This window comes from Choloepus didactylus, chromosome 12 (assembly GCF_015220235.1).
Source record: "Choloepus didactylus isolate mChoDid1 chromosome 12, mChoDid1.pri, whole genome shotgun sequence".
In the NCBI taxonomy this organism is placed as follows: domain Eukaryota; kingdom Metazoa; phylum Chordata; class Mammalia; order Pilosa; family Megalonychidae; genus Choloepus; species Choloepus didactylus.
Window position 1 is genome coordinate 68,298,227 of NC_051318.1, and position 16,878 is coordinate 68,315,104.

General features: G+C 37.8%; 1 long non-coding RNA gene across 1 annotated transcript; it reads right to left on the reverse strand.

Annotated features, from left to right (window-relative positions):
• Positions 1-12,433: 12,433 nt before the first annotated feature.
• LOC119507362 lies at positions 12,434-14,764 on the reverse strand. The gene is made up of 3 exons (XR_005211218.1): positions 14,622-14,764; positions 12,881-13,064; positions 12,434-12,594 (listed from the first exon to the last, which is right to left on the reverse strand). It is a non-coding gene; the product is annotated as an uncharacterized LOC119507362 (long non-coding RNA).
• Positions 14,765-16,878: the final 2,114 nt, after the last annotated feature.

Consider the following 16,878-nt stretch of genomic DNA (forward strand, 5'->3'; position numbering starts at 1 on the left):
TCTGGAGACTCGCTTTCTGGAAGCTCAGAATTTTCTAATTTCTTTGTGCCCTGAAGTTTAGTTTTCAGTTTATCCCATTCCTCTCACATTTTACTGTAAGCTGCAAGGAAACACCAGACTGCACTTTCCACATTTAGCTTGGAAATCTGTTCAGCCAAATATCCAAGCTCATCACTTTCAAATTCTGCCTTCCATTCAACATCAGAGCTCAATTTTGCCAAGTTCTCTGTCACTTTCAAACAAAGATTGCCTTTCTTCCAGTTTTCAATAACACACTGATCATTTCCTTTTCAGGCCTCATCAGAAACTACCTTTAACATCTATATTTCTACCAGCAGAATCCTCAAACAATTGAGGCCTATTGTAGCAAGCACCTCAGATTCTTTCAGCTTCTACCCATTACTCAATTCCAAAGCCATTTCCACATTTTTGGCATTTGCAATAGCAGCACCACACTCTCCTGGTGCCAAAATCTGTTTAGTTTCCTGGGCTGCTTAAAACAATATACCAAAAAATGGTCTGACTTGAGCAATGGGAATTTATTCACTTATGGTTAGAGTCTGGGAAAATGTTCAAATCAAGGCATATTCAAGGTCATGTTTTCTTCCTGAAGACTGGTTGCCAGTGATCCTTGGCTTTTCTGCCACATGGCAAGGCCACATGGTGGTGTCTGCTGTTCTCTACCATCTCTCCCAGGGTTTTTTTTGCTTTCAGCTTTTTGCTTCCTTGGCTTCCTTTTTTCACTCTCTGTATTCATTTCATTTATAAAGGGCTCCAGTAAGAGGATTAAGACCCAACCTGAATGAGGTGGGTCACACCCTAACTGGGGTAACCTCATCAAAAGGCCCTACTTACCATGGATTTACATCCACAGGAATGGATTATATTTAAGAACATATTTTTCTGATATACTTACAGCTTCAAACTACTACAAGATATTACAAAATATTGGCATTTCTTTACACAATTTAAAAATATATCACATTGATTTCATCCTTTTTGTTATCAGGCATGTCTATAAATACTAGGAAACTGTTAGTCTCACAGATCCACACACAAGTTTTCATCAATTCTAAATTTTACTTGAAAGAATTATATAAAAGGCAATAAATATTATCAGTAGTTTTCCTTAAAGTAGTAGACTCTCGTTGCTCATTTTTGAGAAAATGTCTGCCAAATACTTATGATTCCATGGAAAATGTGACTAGGTTAGCACACAACTCAAACAAGTGTACAATAGCTTTTCTTGGAGGCAACCAGAGTATTTGATATTCATCAGTAGTGCTCTGTGTATACATCTTCAGAATAAGAAAGTAATTCAGAATAATATAAACAGGAATACTCAGGATAGAGATTTAATAAAATTAATATTTTTTACTCCTTTGTCAAGGACATTCTTAAGTGAAATTAGCTGTTTGTGTTTTTTTAACTGCCAGTATATTGTGGTGAAGAATATGTTGACTTTAAATACTATTGAGTGAGAGGCGGGGCAAGATGGCAGACTGGTGAGCTGTATGTTTTAGTTACTCCTCCAGGAAAGTAGGTAAAAAGCCAGGAACTGCGTGGACTGGACACCACAGAGCAATCTGTCTTTGGGCATACTTCATACAACACTCATGAAAACGTGGAACTGCTGAGATCAGCGAAATCTGTAAGTTTTTGCGGCCAGGGGACCCGCGCCCCTCCCTGCCAGGCTCAGTCCCGGGGGAGGAGGGGCTGTCAGCTCCAGGAAGGAGAAGGGAGAATTGCAGTGGCTGCTCTTACCGGAAACTCATTCTACTGATTCAAACTCCAACCATAGATAGACTGAGGCCAGACACCAGAGACTCTGAGAGCAGCCAGCCCAGCAGAGAGGAGACAGGCATAGAAAAAAAACAACACGAAAAACTCCAAAATAAAAGCAGAGGATTTTTGGAGTTCTGGTGAACACAGAAAGGGGAAGGGCGGAGATCAGGCCTTGAGGCGCATATGCAAATCCCGAAGCAAGGCTGATCTCTCTGCCCTGGGCACCTTTCCTTAATGGCCCTGGTTGCTTTGTCTATTAGCATTTCAATAACCCATTAGATCTCTGAGGAGGGCCGTTTTTTTTTTTTTTAAATCCTTTTTGCTTTTTCTAAAACAATTACTCTAAGAAGCTCAATACAGAAAGCTTCAAAGAATTGAAATTTGGGCACGTCAAGTCAAGAGCAGAACTAAGAGAGCTCTGAGACAAAAGGCAATAATCCAGTGGCTGAGAAAATTCACTAAACAACACAACTTCCCAAGAAAAGGGGGGTGTCCGCTCACAGCCACCATCCTGGTGGACAGGAAACACTCCTGCCCATCGCCAGCCCCATAGCCCAGAGCTGCCCCAGACAACCCAGTGTGACGGAAGTGCTTCAAATAACAGGCACACACCACAAAACTGGGCGTGGACATTAGCCTTCCCTGCAACCTCAGCTGAATGTCCCAGAGCTGGGAAGGGGGAGAAGTGTGAATTAACAGAGCCCCATTCAGCCATCATTTGAGCAGACTGGGAGCCTCCCAACACAGCCCAGCAGCCCAGAACTGCCCTGGGGGGACGGCACTCACCTGCGACATAGCACAGTCATCCCTCAACAGAGGACCCGGGGTGCACAGCCTGGAAGAGGGGCCCACTTGCAAGTCTCAGGAGCCATACGCCAATACCAAAGACTTGTGGGTCAGTGGCAGAGACAAACTGTGGCAGGACTGAACTGAAGGATTAGACTATTGCAGTAGCTTTAAAACTCTAGGATCATCAGGGAGATTTGATTGTTAGGGCCACCCCCCCTCCCCGACTGCCCAGAAACACGCCCCACATACAGGGCAGGCAACACCAACTACACACGCAAGCTTGGGACACCAATTGGGCCCCACAAGACTCACTCCCCCCACTCACCAAAAAGGCTAAGCAGGGGAGATCTGGCTTGTGGAGAACAGGTGGCTCGTGGACGCCACCTGCTGGTTAGTTAGAGAAAGTGTACTCCACGAAGCTGTAGATCTGATAAATTAGAGATAAGGACTTCAACTGGTCTACAAACCCTAAAAGAACCCTATCAAGGTCAGCAAATGCCACGAGGCCAAAAACAACAGAAAATTATAAAGCATATGAAAAAACCAGACGATATGGATAACCCAAGCCCAAGCACCCAAATCAAAAGACCAGAAGAGACACACCTAGAGCAGCTACTCAAAGAACTAAAGATGAACAATGAGACCCTAGTACGGGATATGAAGGAAATCAAGAAGACCCTAGAAGAGCATAAAGAAGACATTGCAAGACTAAATAAAAAAATGGATGATCTTATGGAAATTAAAGAAACTGTTGACCAAATTAAAAAGATTCTGGACACTCATAGTACAAGACTAGAGGAAGTTGAACAACGAATCAGTGACCTGGAAGATGACAGAATGGAAAATGAAAACATAAAAGAAAGAATGGGGAAAGAAATTGAAAAACTTGAAATGGACCTCAGGGATATGATAGATAATATGAAACGTCCGAATATAAGACTCATTGGTGTCCCAGAAGGGGAAGAAAAGGGTAAAGGTCTAGGAAGAGTATTCAAAGAAATTGTTGGGGAAAACTTCCCAAATCTTCTAAACAACATAAATACACAAATCATAAATGCTCAGCGAACTCCAAATAGAATAAATCAAAAAAAAAAAAAAAAAAAAAAAAAACCCACTCCGAGACATATACTGATCACACTGTCAAACATAGAAGAGAAGGAGCAAGTTCTGAAAGCAGCAAGAGAAAAGCAATTCACCACATACAAAGGAAACAGCATAAGACTAAGTAGTGACTACTCAGCAGCCACCATGGAGGCGAGAAGGCAGTGGCACGATATATTTAAAATTCTGAGTGAGAGGAATTTCCAGCCAAGAATACTTTATCCAGCAAAGCTCTCCTTCAAATTTGAGGGAGAGCTTAAATTTTTCACAGACAAAGAAATGCTGAGAGAATTTGCTAACAAGAGACCTGCCCTACTGGAGATACTAAAGGGAGCCCTACAGACAGAGAAACAAAGACAGGACAGAGAGACTTGGAGAAAGGTTCAGTACTAAAGAGATTCGGTATGGGTACAATAAAGGATATTAATAGAGAGAGGGAAAAATATGGCAAACATAATCCAAAGGATAAGATGGCCGATTCAAGAAATGCCTTCACGGTTTTAACGTTGAATGTAAATGGATTAAACTCCCCAATTAAAAGATATAGATTCGCAGAATGGATCAAAAAAAATGAACCATCAATATGTTGCATACAAGAGACTCATCTTAGACACAGGGACACAAAGAAACTGAAAGTGAAAGGATGGAAAAAAATATTTCATGCAAGCTACAGCCAAAAGAAAGCAGGTGTAGCAATATTAATCTCAGATAAAATAGACTTCAAATGCAGGGATGTTTTGAGAGACAAAGAAGGCCACTACATACTAATAAAAGGGGCAATTCAGCAAGAAGAAATAACAATCGTAAATGTCTATGCACCCAATCAAGGTGCCACAAAATACATGAGAGAAACATTGGCAAAACTAAAGGAAGCAATTGATGTTTCCACAATAATTGTGGGAGACTTCAACACATCACTCTCTCCTATAGATAGATCAACCAGACAGAAGACCAATAAGGAAATTGAAAACCTAAACAATCTGATAAATGAATTAGATTTAACAGACATCTACAGGACATTACATCCCAAATCAACAGGATACACATACTTTTCTAGTGCTCACGGAACTTTCTCCAGAATAGATCATATGCTGGGACATAAAACAAGCCTCAATAAATTTAAAAAGATTGAAATTATTCAAAGCACATTCTCTGACCACAATGGAATACAATTAGAAGTCAATAACCATCAGAGACTTAGAAAATTCACAAATACCTGGAGGTTAAACAACACACTCCTAAACAATCAGTGGGTTAAAGAAGAAATAGCAAGAGAAATTGCTAAATATATAGAGACGAATGAAAATGAGAACACAACATACCAAAACCTATGGGATGCAGCAAAAGCAGTGCTAAGGGGGAAATTTATAGCACTAAACGCATATATTAAAAAGGAAGAAAGAGCCAAAATCAAAGAACTAATGGATCAACTGAAGAAGCTAGAAAATGAACAGCAAACCAATCCTAAACCAAGTACAAGAAAAGAAATAACAAGGATTAAAGCAGAAATAAATGACATAGAGAACAAAAAAACAATAGAAAGGATAAATATCACCAAAAGTTGGTTCTTTGAGAAGATCAACAAGATTGACAAGCCCCTAGCTAGACTGACAAAATCAAAAAGAGAGAAGACCCATATAAACAAAATAATGAATGAAAAAGGTGACATAACTGCAGATCCTGAAGAAATTAAAAAAATTATAAGAGGATATTATGAACAACTGTATGGCAACAAACTGGATAATGTAGAAGAAATGGACAATTTCCTGGAAACATATGAACAACCTAGACTGACCAGAGAAGAAATAGAAGACCTCAACCAACCCATCACAAGCAAAGAGATCCAATCAGTCATCAAAAATCTTCCCACAAATAAATGCCCAGGGCCAGATGGCTTCACAGGGGAATTCTACCAAACTTTCCAGAAAGAACTGACACCAATCTTACTCAAACTCTTTCAAAACATTGAAAAAAATGGAACACTACCTAACTCATTTTATGAAGCTAACATCAATCTAATACCAAAACCAGGCAAAGATGCTACAAAAAAGGAAAACTACCGGCCAATCTCCCTAATGAATATAGATGCAAAAATCCTCAACAAAATACTTGCAAATCGAATCCAAAGACACATTAAAAAAATCATACACCATGACCAAGTGGGGTTCATTCCAGGCATGCAAGGATGGTTCAACATAAGAAAAACAATCAATGTATTACAACACATTAAAAACTCGAAAGGGAAAAATCAATTGATCATCTCAATAGATGCTGAAAAAGCATTTGACAAAATCCAACATCCGTTTTTGATAAAAACACTTCAAAAGGTAGGAATTGAAGGAAACTTCCTCAACATGATAAAGAGCATATATGAAAAACCCACAGCCAGCATAGTACTCAATGGTGAGAGACTGAAAGCCTTCCCTCTAAGATCAGGAACAAGACAAGGATGCCCGCTGTCACCACTGTTATTCAACATTGTGCTGGAAGTGCTAGCCAGGGCAATCCGGCAAGACAAAGAAATAAAAGGCATCCAAATTGGAAAAGAAGAAGTAAAACTGTCATTGTTTGCAGATGATATGATCTTATATCTAGAAAACCCTGAGAAATCAACGATACACCTACTAGAGCTAATAAACAAATTTAGCAAAGTAGCGGGATACAAGATTAATGCACATAAGTCAGTAATGTTTCTATATGCTAGAAATGAAGAAACTGAAGAGACACTCAAGAAAAAGATACCATTTTCAATAGCAACTAAAAAAATCAAGTACCTAGGAATAAACTTAACCAAAGATGTAAAAGACCTATACAAAGAAAACTACATAACTCTACTAAAAGAAATAGAAGGGGACCTTAAAAGATGGAAAAATATTCCATGTTCATGGATAGGAAGGCTAAATGTCATTAAGATGTCAATTCTACCCAAACTCATCTACAGATTCAATGCAATCCCAATCAAAATTCCAACAACCTACTTTGCAGACTTGGAAAAGCTAGTTATCAAATTTATTTGGAAAGGGAAGATGCCTCGAATTGCTAAAGACACTCTAAAAAAGAAAAACGAAGTGGGAGGACTTACACTCCCTGACTTTGAAGCTTATTATAAAGCCACAGTTGCCAAAACAGCATGGTACTGGCACAAAGATAGACATATAGATCAATGGAATCGAATTGAGAATTCAGAGATAGACCCTCAGATCTATGGCCGACTGATCTTTGATAAGGCCCCCAAAGTCACCGAACTGAGCCATAATGGTCTTTTCAACAAATGGGGCTGGGAGAGTTGGATATCCATATCCAAAAGAATGAAAGAGGACCCCTACCTCACCCCCTACACAAAAATTAACTCAAAATGGACCAAAGATCTCAATATAAAAGAAAGTACCATTAAACTCCTAGAAGATAATGTAGGAAAACATCTTCAAGACCTTGTATTAGGAGGCCACTTCCTAGACTTTACACCCAAAGCACAAGCAACAAAAGAGAAAATAGATAAATGGGAACTCCTCAAGCTTAGAAGTTTCTGCACCTCAAAGGAATTTCTCAAAAAGGTAAAGAGGCAGCCAACTCAATGGGAAAAAATTTTTGGAAACCATGTATCTGACAAAAGACTGATATCTTGCATATACAAAGAAATCCTACAACTCAATGACAATAGTACAGACAGCCCAATTATAAAATGGGCAAAAGATATGAAAAGACAGTTCTCTGAAGAGGAAATACAAATGGCCAAGAAACACATGAAAAAATGTTCAGCTTCACTAGCTATTAGAGAGATGCAAATTAAGACCACAATGAGATACCATCTAACACCGGTTAGAATGGCTGCCATTAAACAAACAGGAAACTACAAATGCTGGAGGGGATGTGGAGAAATTGGAACTCTTATTCATTGTTGGTGGGACTGTATAATGGTTCAGCTACTCTGGAAGTCAGTCTGGCAGTTCCTTAGAAAACTAGAGATAGAGCTACCATTCGATCCAGCGATTGCACTTCTCGGGATATACCCGGAAGATCGGAAAGCAGTGACACGAACAGATATCTGCACGCCAATGTTCATAGAAGCATTATTCACAATTGCCAAGAGATGGAAACAACCCAAATGTCCATCAACAGATGAGTGGATAAATAAAATGTGGTATATACACACGATGGAATACTACGCGGCAGTAAGAAGGAACGATCTGGTGAAACATATGACAACATGGATGAACCTTGAAGACATAATGCTGAGCGAAATAAGCCAGGCACAAAAAGAGAAATATTATATGCTACCACTAATGTGAACTTTGAAAAATGTAAAACAAATGGTTTATAATGTAGAATGTAGGGGAACTAGCAGTAGAGAGCAATTAAGGAAGGGGGAACAATAATCCAAGAAGAACAGATAAGCTATTTAACGTTCTGGGGATGCCCAGAAATGACTATGGTCTGTTAATTTCTGATGGATGTAGTAGGAACAAGTTCACTGAAATGTTGCTATAGTATGTAACTTTCTTGGGGTAAAGTAGGAACATGTTGGAAGTTAAGCAGTTATCTTAGGTTAGTTGTCTTTTTCTTACTCCCTTGCTATGGTCTCTTTGAAATGTTCTTGTATTGTATGTTTGTTTTCTTTTTAACTTTTTTTTCATACAGTTGATTTGAAAAAAGAAGGGAAAGTTAAAAAAAAAAGAAAAAGAAAAAAGACAAACAAGGAAAAAAAAAAAAAAAAAAAAAAAAAAGATGTAGTGCCCCCTTGAGGAGCCTGTGGAGAATGCAGGGGTATTCACCTACCCCACCTCCATGGTTGCTAACATGACCACAGACATAGGGGACTGGTGGTTTGATGGGTTGAGCCCTCTACCATAAGTTTTACCCTTGGGAAGACGGTTGCTGCAAAGGAGAGGCTAGGCCTCCCTGTATTTGTGCCTAAGTGTCTCCTCCTGAATGCCTCTTTGTTGCTCAGATGTGGCCCTCTCTCTCTGGCTAAGCCAACTTGAAAGGTGAAATCACTGCCCTCCCCCCTACGTGGGATCAGACACCCAGGGAAGTGAATCTCCCTGGCAACGTGGAATATGACTCCCGGGGAGGAATGTAGACCCGGCATCGTGGGATGGAGAACATCTTCTTGACCAAAAGGGGGATGTGAAAGGAAATGAAATAAGCTTCAGTGGCAGAGAGATTCCAAAACGAGCCGAGAGATCACTCTGGTGGGCACTCTTACGCACACTTTAGACAATCTTTTTTAGGTTCTAAAGAATTGGGGTAGCTGGTGGTGGATACCTGAAACTATTAAACTACAACCCAGAACCCATGAATCTCGAAGACAGTTGTATAAAAATGTAGCTTATGAGGGGTGACAGTGGGATTGGGAATGCCATAAGGACCAAACTCCACTTTGTCTAGTTTATGGATCGATGTGTAGAAAAGTAGGGGAAGCAAACAAACAGACAAAGGTACCTAGTGTTCTTTTTTACTTCAATTGCTCTTTTTCACTCTAATTATTATTCTTGTTATTTTTGTGTGTGTGCTAATGAAGGTGTCAGGGATTGATTTAGGTGATGAATGTACAACTATGTAATGGTACTGTAAACAATCGAAAGTACAATTTGTTTTGTATGACTGCGTGGTATGTGAATATATCTCAATAAAATGATGATTAAAAAAAAAAATAAATACTATTGAGTGACATTGGTTTAATCTATGATAAGGAGGCAGCAGTTTTATCCATCCTTGCTTTAGCATCAACAGCACAAATGTTCACACAGTGAAAAAGGCAAATATTGCCTTAGCATTACTATGAAAATAGTTTTGACCTTGTACACTCCCTGAAAGGGTCTCAGTGATACCCAGGGCTTTGTGGACCAGACTTTGAGAACTGTTAATCTATTTTATTTATCTATCCATCAGTATCTTAGGCATTAACACACCTGAAATGATATTATAAATTTAACAGTAGTTATTTCTGCTTGGTGGAATCTGAGGTGTCTTTTACTTTCTTTGTATTCTGGTATATTGCTTCATTTCTCTACGATGACTAACACTTTTATAAACAGTGAAGTCACATTCTTAAAAGCCAAGAGAAAACATGAGCATTTCATTGCTTAAAAATGACTCTGAATAATGAAAATAATAAAGCAGAGATGTAGTAATAAAAGGAAGGTAGCAAGTAATGATTATTTTAGAAAAGACAAGACTACAAGGGAATGAGCAATATAGAATATGCGGAAGAGATACCGAATGAAGGAGAACATAAAGGATTCTCTTACACACACCATGAGTGATCATTGCTTTCTTACTAAGAAGGAATTAGAGGCTGGTGTCAGAACTAACTGTATATCACTTATAGTTTGGTACACAATTATTTGTAGATACCTCTCTTTATGGGGTGTGGCATCAGTCCTTCTATCCTGATGCTTTGTCATCTTAAAAAAAATTCTAGCACAGAATCATTGTAAATGTCAAATTCTTGTGCCCAGAGTGAGAAAGTTCAGGTAAGATTTCCCTTCTCACTTCCCTCTTCTTTCCTGACCTCCAAACATGCTCATACACACAGCATATCATTATGTTTAAATCAAGCTTTGCTTTTGAATGTAACACATACAGCATAAGGATTGCTCCGATTTGTCAATGCTGCCATTATGCAAAATACCAGAAATGGACTGGCTTTTATAAAGGGGGTTTATTTGGTTACAAATTTATAGTCTGAAGGCCATGAAAATGTTCAAATTAAGGCATCAACATAAGTATACCTTCACTGAAAGATGGCCAATGGCGTCCTGAAAACCTGTTAGCTGGGAAGGCATGTGGCTGGCGTCTGCTGATGCCATGTTGTGTTCCAGCTCCTCTCTCACCTCCTGTGCATTCTTCAAAATGTTGCTTTTGGGGTATCTGTACTCTCTTAGCTTCTCTGGGGCAAACTCTGGGCTAGCAACTCCAAAATTTCAGCAAAAGTCTACTTTCAGTGGCTGTCTCCAAAATCTCTCTCAGCTGCTTTTAGTTCCTTCTGTTTATAAGATCTTTTATAGGACTCCAGTGATTAAATCAAGACCCACCCTAAATGGGCAGGGTCTGTACCTCCATGGAAATCATTTAATCAAATGGTTTGCCCACAGTTGATTGAGTCACATCTCCATGGAAACACTCATTCAAAGGATTACAACATAATCAACACTAATACATCTGCCCCCATGAGATTGCATTAAAGAACATGGTGTTTTGGGGGGACATAATACATCCAAACTGACACAAGGATCAATATTAAGATTCCTTATTTTAGCCTAATATAATGCTACTCTGTTGAAACAAATTAGATAGCATTCAGAATTCATTTTATTTATAGCAAACAGAAATGTACTACCGTAATTGATTTTTAAATTGCCCCATCACATAGACACATGCAACTTTCATAGAAGAATAGTTTTACATTTTATTTGAACAAATATATCTTATAGAGTACTTACAGCCCCCTTGTTTTCTAGCATCATCCTTTTAGTGACAAAGATTAAAATTCAAAGCCAACATTTTTCAACTGTGAAGTACAAGATCCAATTACTCACAGCAACTAAAAGCAGAGTTTATTTTAATAGGATTTTCAGTAAAGCAAGGCATATAAAAATCAGATGCATAAGCAAAGACTTTTTCATCTTTAATCATTAAGCTACCAGTACAAATTGAGCCCTGAAGTTATTTCATTCCCAAAGGAGAGCAGAGATTTAAAGAATTCAAGGGGATTAAACATTCATTTGAGTTAATATGCTAAGTGTTTTTGTGCTTTGTATCATTCAAATTGTATTTTCAATACTTTTCGATGCTGTAACATATTTTTCCTTATTTCCTAAATGATGGCTTGCAACTCTTTCTATGAGTTGACTTTAAGGCCTAGTAGAGTGGTTGTTGTATCATTGACTTGCCCTAGTATCATCTTAAGCATTTTTAAGACAAAAGTGTTTTTTTCACACATCTTTCTTCCTTAGATATCTCAGAGTCTCTAATTGTCCTGTTTACATTTGCTGTTATAATTTTTATGTTAGGGAAGAAATGTCAAGAAGCATAGGAGAAAAATTTGCCACTATGCTATGGCTTGTGTTTCAGTGTGTAACCATATGGCATTCTAACAACTAACTTTTATAAAGCTTCAATGTTTGTATGATAAAATATTGGAATGTGAAACTTTCAAATCTGTCAATATACAATTCATTGTTTCCTATATAGGATAATGTGTTCTAAAGAAATATTTCTCTATAGGGGCCTAATAAGTCAGATGTATAAATAACAGAAGAATCACCTTTATGTGTTCTTGGAGTCAAGCACAGAGATTCATTTCTTCAAAATATAGAAATTGAATGTTTTCTATCTGTCAGGTACTGTTTTAGCTACTGGACTATAAACTATAAAATAATTGAGTATCAATAACAATGTTGTTTGTAAAACAAAATATGTTTGGGGAATATTGAACTGAGGAAAAGGAAAGCAATGTTTTATGAAGATTAGGTTAGTTTACAAAAACCACTTACCTAACATACTGGAGGAATGTGTTGATGAAGGAGGTGTAAGGGCCAATCTGTTCCAGAAAAAAAAAAATTGCCATGTGCTAAGCTCTGTGCTGGTTGCTTAACAAATTTTATCTAATTTACTTTTACAGTTCAAGATATGAGATAGTGTATCAGTCATGTGTTCTTCTGCAAGTAACAGAAAATACAAGTCAAACTTGTTTAAATATTAAAGAAATTTAATATCTCACAATAATTGTAAATTTACAGATATGGCAGGCTCTGGGCACAAATCTCTCTGGGACTCACACGTCATCAAAAACTCAGGATCTTTCTGTCCTTCTGCTTTGCTTTCTTAACCCTTCAGCTTACTTCTGTTTAATTGCCTTCATGGTATAAGGTAGTCATTGATGGATATTGAAAGCAAATGATGATTTGTTTAATTCTGTTTGGAGGAGAAAAGACAAGAACTTTAAATATAAGTTCTTCTTTTGGTGTTATTTGATTGGCTTAGGATACATGTTCCTCATGGATTAATGACAGGGTCTAGAAGAATGCTATAGATCGACAGTGAATAACTAAGATTCATTCTAGGACCAGGGAATAAGGTCACCTTTCTCTGAGTAATTTGGGGAGTGGAAGGACACTTGAACAAAATCGGGAACTAAGAAGATGGGCAGAATCATGGACGGAGATAGACCAACCTCCTGGACCAGAAATCATCTACATACCTTGCAAAGGAGGTGATAGCTTTTAAAATAAAGACTTGGATTTCAAAGTCAGGGAGTCTGATTTCAGAGCCTGTGTTCTGAATCTCTACAATCTCTAGATGACTGCCACCAGGTCAAGATCCTGTCCTCAGGTGGCTCCAGATGCCAAGCCTCCAGCAACCACAACCGAGCAATCTTAACTTTCCTAGAGAGGAACAGAATCATTTGATAGGTACAGAAAATATTTGAGCTACTCTGAGTACCATGTCATGTCACAGTAAAAGGACTATATCAGTTTTGTGTCTTACGCTGTCAAGAATAAGTGACTGCAAATCTTTAGCTACTAATTGACGACTGTTTTCTCCCCCAATGAAAAATTTCATGCACATGGGGAAAAAAAAATCAAACACTCAGCCTTGTAAAATCTTAGCTCATTTTTATTTTTGTGTTTGCTTCATGTATGTATATATGAACCTCAGCTACTATTTAGGTTAGGACACTAGGCATTTATTTATTGACCATTTGGGTTTCCTTTTCCTATCATTTGTTCATTTTTTTCCAAATAGTTTATCTGTCTTTTTCTTTTTTATTTTTATGAGTTCTTTATTCTGGTTACTAAATATTTTCAAATACTTTTGCACAGTCTTTGTTTTTGATGTTGTTTATTATACAGTTTTTTTTAAGTTTAATGTATTCAAATTCACCAATCTGTTCATTGATTTCTTTTTAAGTGAATATTTATTTAGTGTCTACTATGCTCTGTACATAGATGTGTTGCACAAGTCACTCCACCATGGGCCCTGAGCATCTCTGCATGTTCTTTTTTATTTTTAATTCAATTTTATTGAGATATATTCACATGCCATGCAGTCATACAAAGTGTACAATCAGTTGTTCACAGTACCATTATATAGTTGTGTGATCATCACCAGAATAAATTTTTGAACATTTTCATTACCACACACACAAAAATAATGAAAATAAAGATTAAACTGCAAAAGAACAATTAAAGTAAAAAAGAACACTGGGTGTCTTTTTTTTTTTTTTTTTTTTTTTTTAGCCCCATTTTCTACTCATCCATCCATAAACTAGACAAAGGAGAGTGTGGTCCATATGGCTTTCCCAATCACATTGTCACCCCTCATAAGCTACATTTTTAAACAATCATCTTCAAGATTCAAGGGTTCTGGGTTGTTGTTTGATAGTTTCAGGTATTTACTGCTAGCTATTCCAATTCATTAGAACCTAAAAAGAATTGTCTATATTGTGCATAAGAGTGCCCACCAGAGTGACCTCTCGGCCCCTTTTGGAATCTCTCTGCCACTGAAGCTTATTTCATTTCATTTCACAGCCCCCTTTTGGTCAAGAAGATGTTCTCCATTCCACAATGCTGGGTCTAGATTCGTCCCCAGTAGTCATAATCCACGTTGCTAGGGAGATCCCATGTAGGGGGAGGTCCCTGCATGTTCTTAACATATATGCTAAGAGTGAAAGGCTGGTTTTTATTCTTTCCATAAGCCATTTCTCATGATTGTGTTTGCAGCAAGTAACTTTAATGGATGATGTAACTTCTCCCTCTAGACAGAGTGCTGGCTTGATTACAACTCATTGTAAAGAGGCAAATTACCCAATCTCAGTGTACCTCAACTTCAGTACAAATACTGCATTTGCAGCATCTACCTGGGCCCATTTTGCATCACCCCTGTGGAACTCCCAGTAAGGGGAAACTGACAAAAACAAATATGCTATGAGTGTCACAAACCTTTGTCTCTGGCCCAGGAGTCTTCTCCCATGAATTAACTTGTTAACTTGCAAGAGGCATAAATATCCAGACCCCGACAATTTTTGGTGCTTGGAACACATATGGCATAAAACAGACAAAAATCCCCTTCCTTATGAAATATGCATTCTAGTAGAAGGAAAGGGATGACAAACAAATGAAAAATTAGAAAATTTTATAGAATAAAGAAAGAATTAAGTGCTACAGAAAATACAAAATTTTGATGGGATTAGGGGATTGGGCTTGCTGAGAACAGAGGATTGTGTTCTTTGCATTTTGTTTAAGAATTCTGTATTTTGAAGTCAAAATAATATTAATTACCCTCTTTTGGATAATATTAATATTTCAACTCACTTAGCTGCATTCTTTCTGTCCCACCTATCCTTGCCCCCAGAGTCTCCTCCTAGACCTTGGTTGAATCCAAAGCATTGGAACTTTCCCTCCTCCAAAAACCAAGTGCCAATTAAGAGGATGTTTAGGTCTTGAAGTATATTATAGAAATTGGATTCCTAATTTTTCTTTGGTGGCTCAACCTTTATATGACATGTTTAAAGCTAAACAAATTGAGCCTCTTATTTGGGATGAAACTACTCAAAATTACTTTAAGGAAATAAAACATTGTTTTCTCAGTACTCCTGCTCTGGGAAACCCTCATTACAAATTACCCTTTTTTTTCCCCTTGTCCATGAACAGGAAGGAAAAGTCTTAGGCTTCCTTACACAAAAGCATAAAAGCCAACGTGAACCTCTAGGATATTATAGCCAGCAAATGGACACCATAGTCAGGGAACTTCCTCCTTGCATAAGGTGCATTGCTGCAACAGCAAAATTTTTTAAATCAACTGAAGAATTAACTATGTGATCTCCCTTAATTATTTATATTTATTCACTCTGTTGAATCCCTCTCTACCAAAAGATTAAATTTTTTATGAAATTCTTACTTTCCCCTCCCAGTGTTTCTTTTGTTCATTGTCACAACTTTATTCCTACTATTTCTGACAAACTCTTCAGGACTGCATAGCTTTAACTAACTAGTTATTAACTTTGCAAATGAATTTATAAGAAACCCCAATTAACAGTGCAGCTGTTATCTGGTGTACAGATGGTTCCGACCTTAAAGATAACACATGAATCTATTATGTTGAATTTCCTATTACCTCTAACCATGAACTCATAGACGCAAATTCCTTACCTAATCCTACCTCAGTCCAGCAAGCTGAAATTCTTGCTCTCACAAGAACTTGTATACTTCCAGGAAAAGAGAAAAAAATGCTCAAATATATACACTGATAGTCCATATGCTTTTGGGAGGTTATGGTTTGGGATGTTATGAAAACAAAAAGGTTTTTTAACCAACAATGGAAGAAAAACAAAAACAAGTGCTCTTATGTTAAGGAATTGCTAGATGCTATCCTGTTACCAAAGGCTTTGGCTATAACTGAAGTTCTTGGTCATTCTCAGGCAAATACAGAGGAAAGTGGTGACGACCACATGGCAGACACAGCCGCAAAAAAGTGCAGCGACAAAATCTAATCATGTTCCTGTTTCCATAATGACTTTTGAAACAAACAACTCTATTGGAAACATTGAAAAAAAGTAATTACTCCTTGATACTCAACAAAATACTCCTCAGGATATTAAAAAAAAATGAAAAAAAAAAAAAAACTGAAAAAAATGCTGGCTGCTTTTCCTCCCTCACCCCCTCTTTGTACCCCAGTCCATCTCTATCCTTTCCTTCAACAATGAATTCTACCCCCTTTAAACTTCTCATTCTCATCCTTGCCCTTTCTTCCTGGTCCCTTGCTAATAACCATCCTTCCTCCCAGCCATAGAAAGGATGCTGACCTATCAAATTGCTGAGTCTGTGCTAATTTAGACTCCATGGAAGGGCCCCACCCATAGACAGTCAAACCTGGATTAACATAGAAGGCATATTTTATATAGACTAAGTATGGGACAAAAAGGATGGACACTCAATAGATAGATATCAGAAATCATCACTCCATTGGATATATCTTACTGTTGAAGAGAAAGCAACCCCCATAGCTCAAATTGCCCAGATTATAATGAACAATGATAATGGCACAGGACCTTATCGAGGCACTATCCCAGCCAACCTCTGCAATCAGACCCTTTGGTATGACCAAGAGGAAGGCAAATGGCATCTTTGCTACAATGACACAATAATCAAACATGATTCTGTTAAAGATGAATTTGACACTTACTAGTTCAACTTAAGT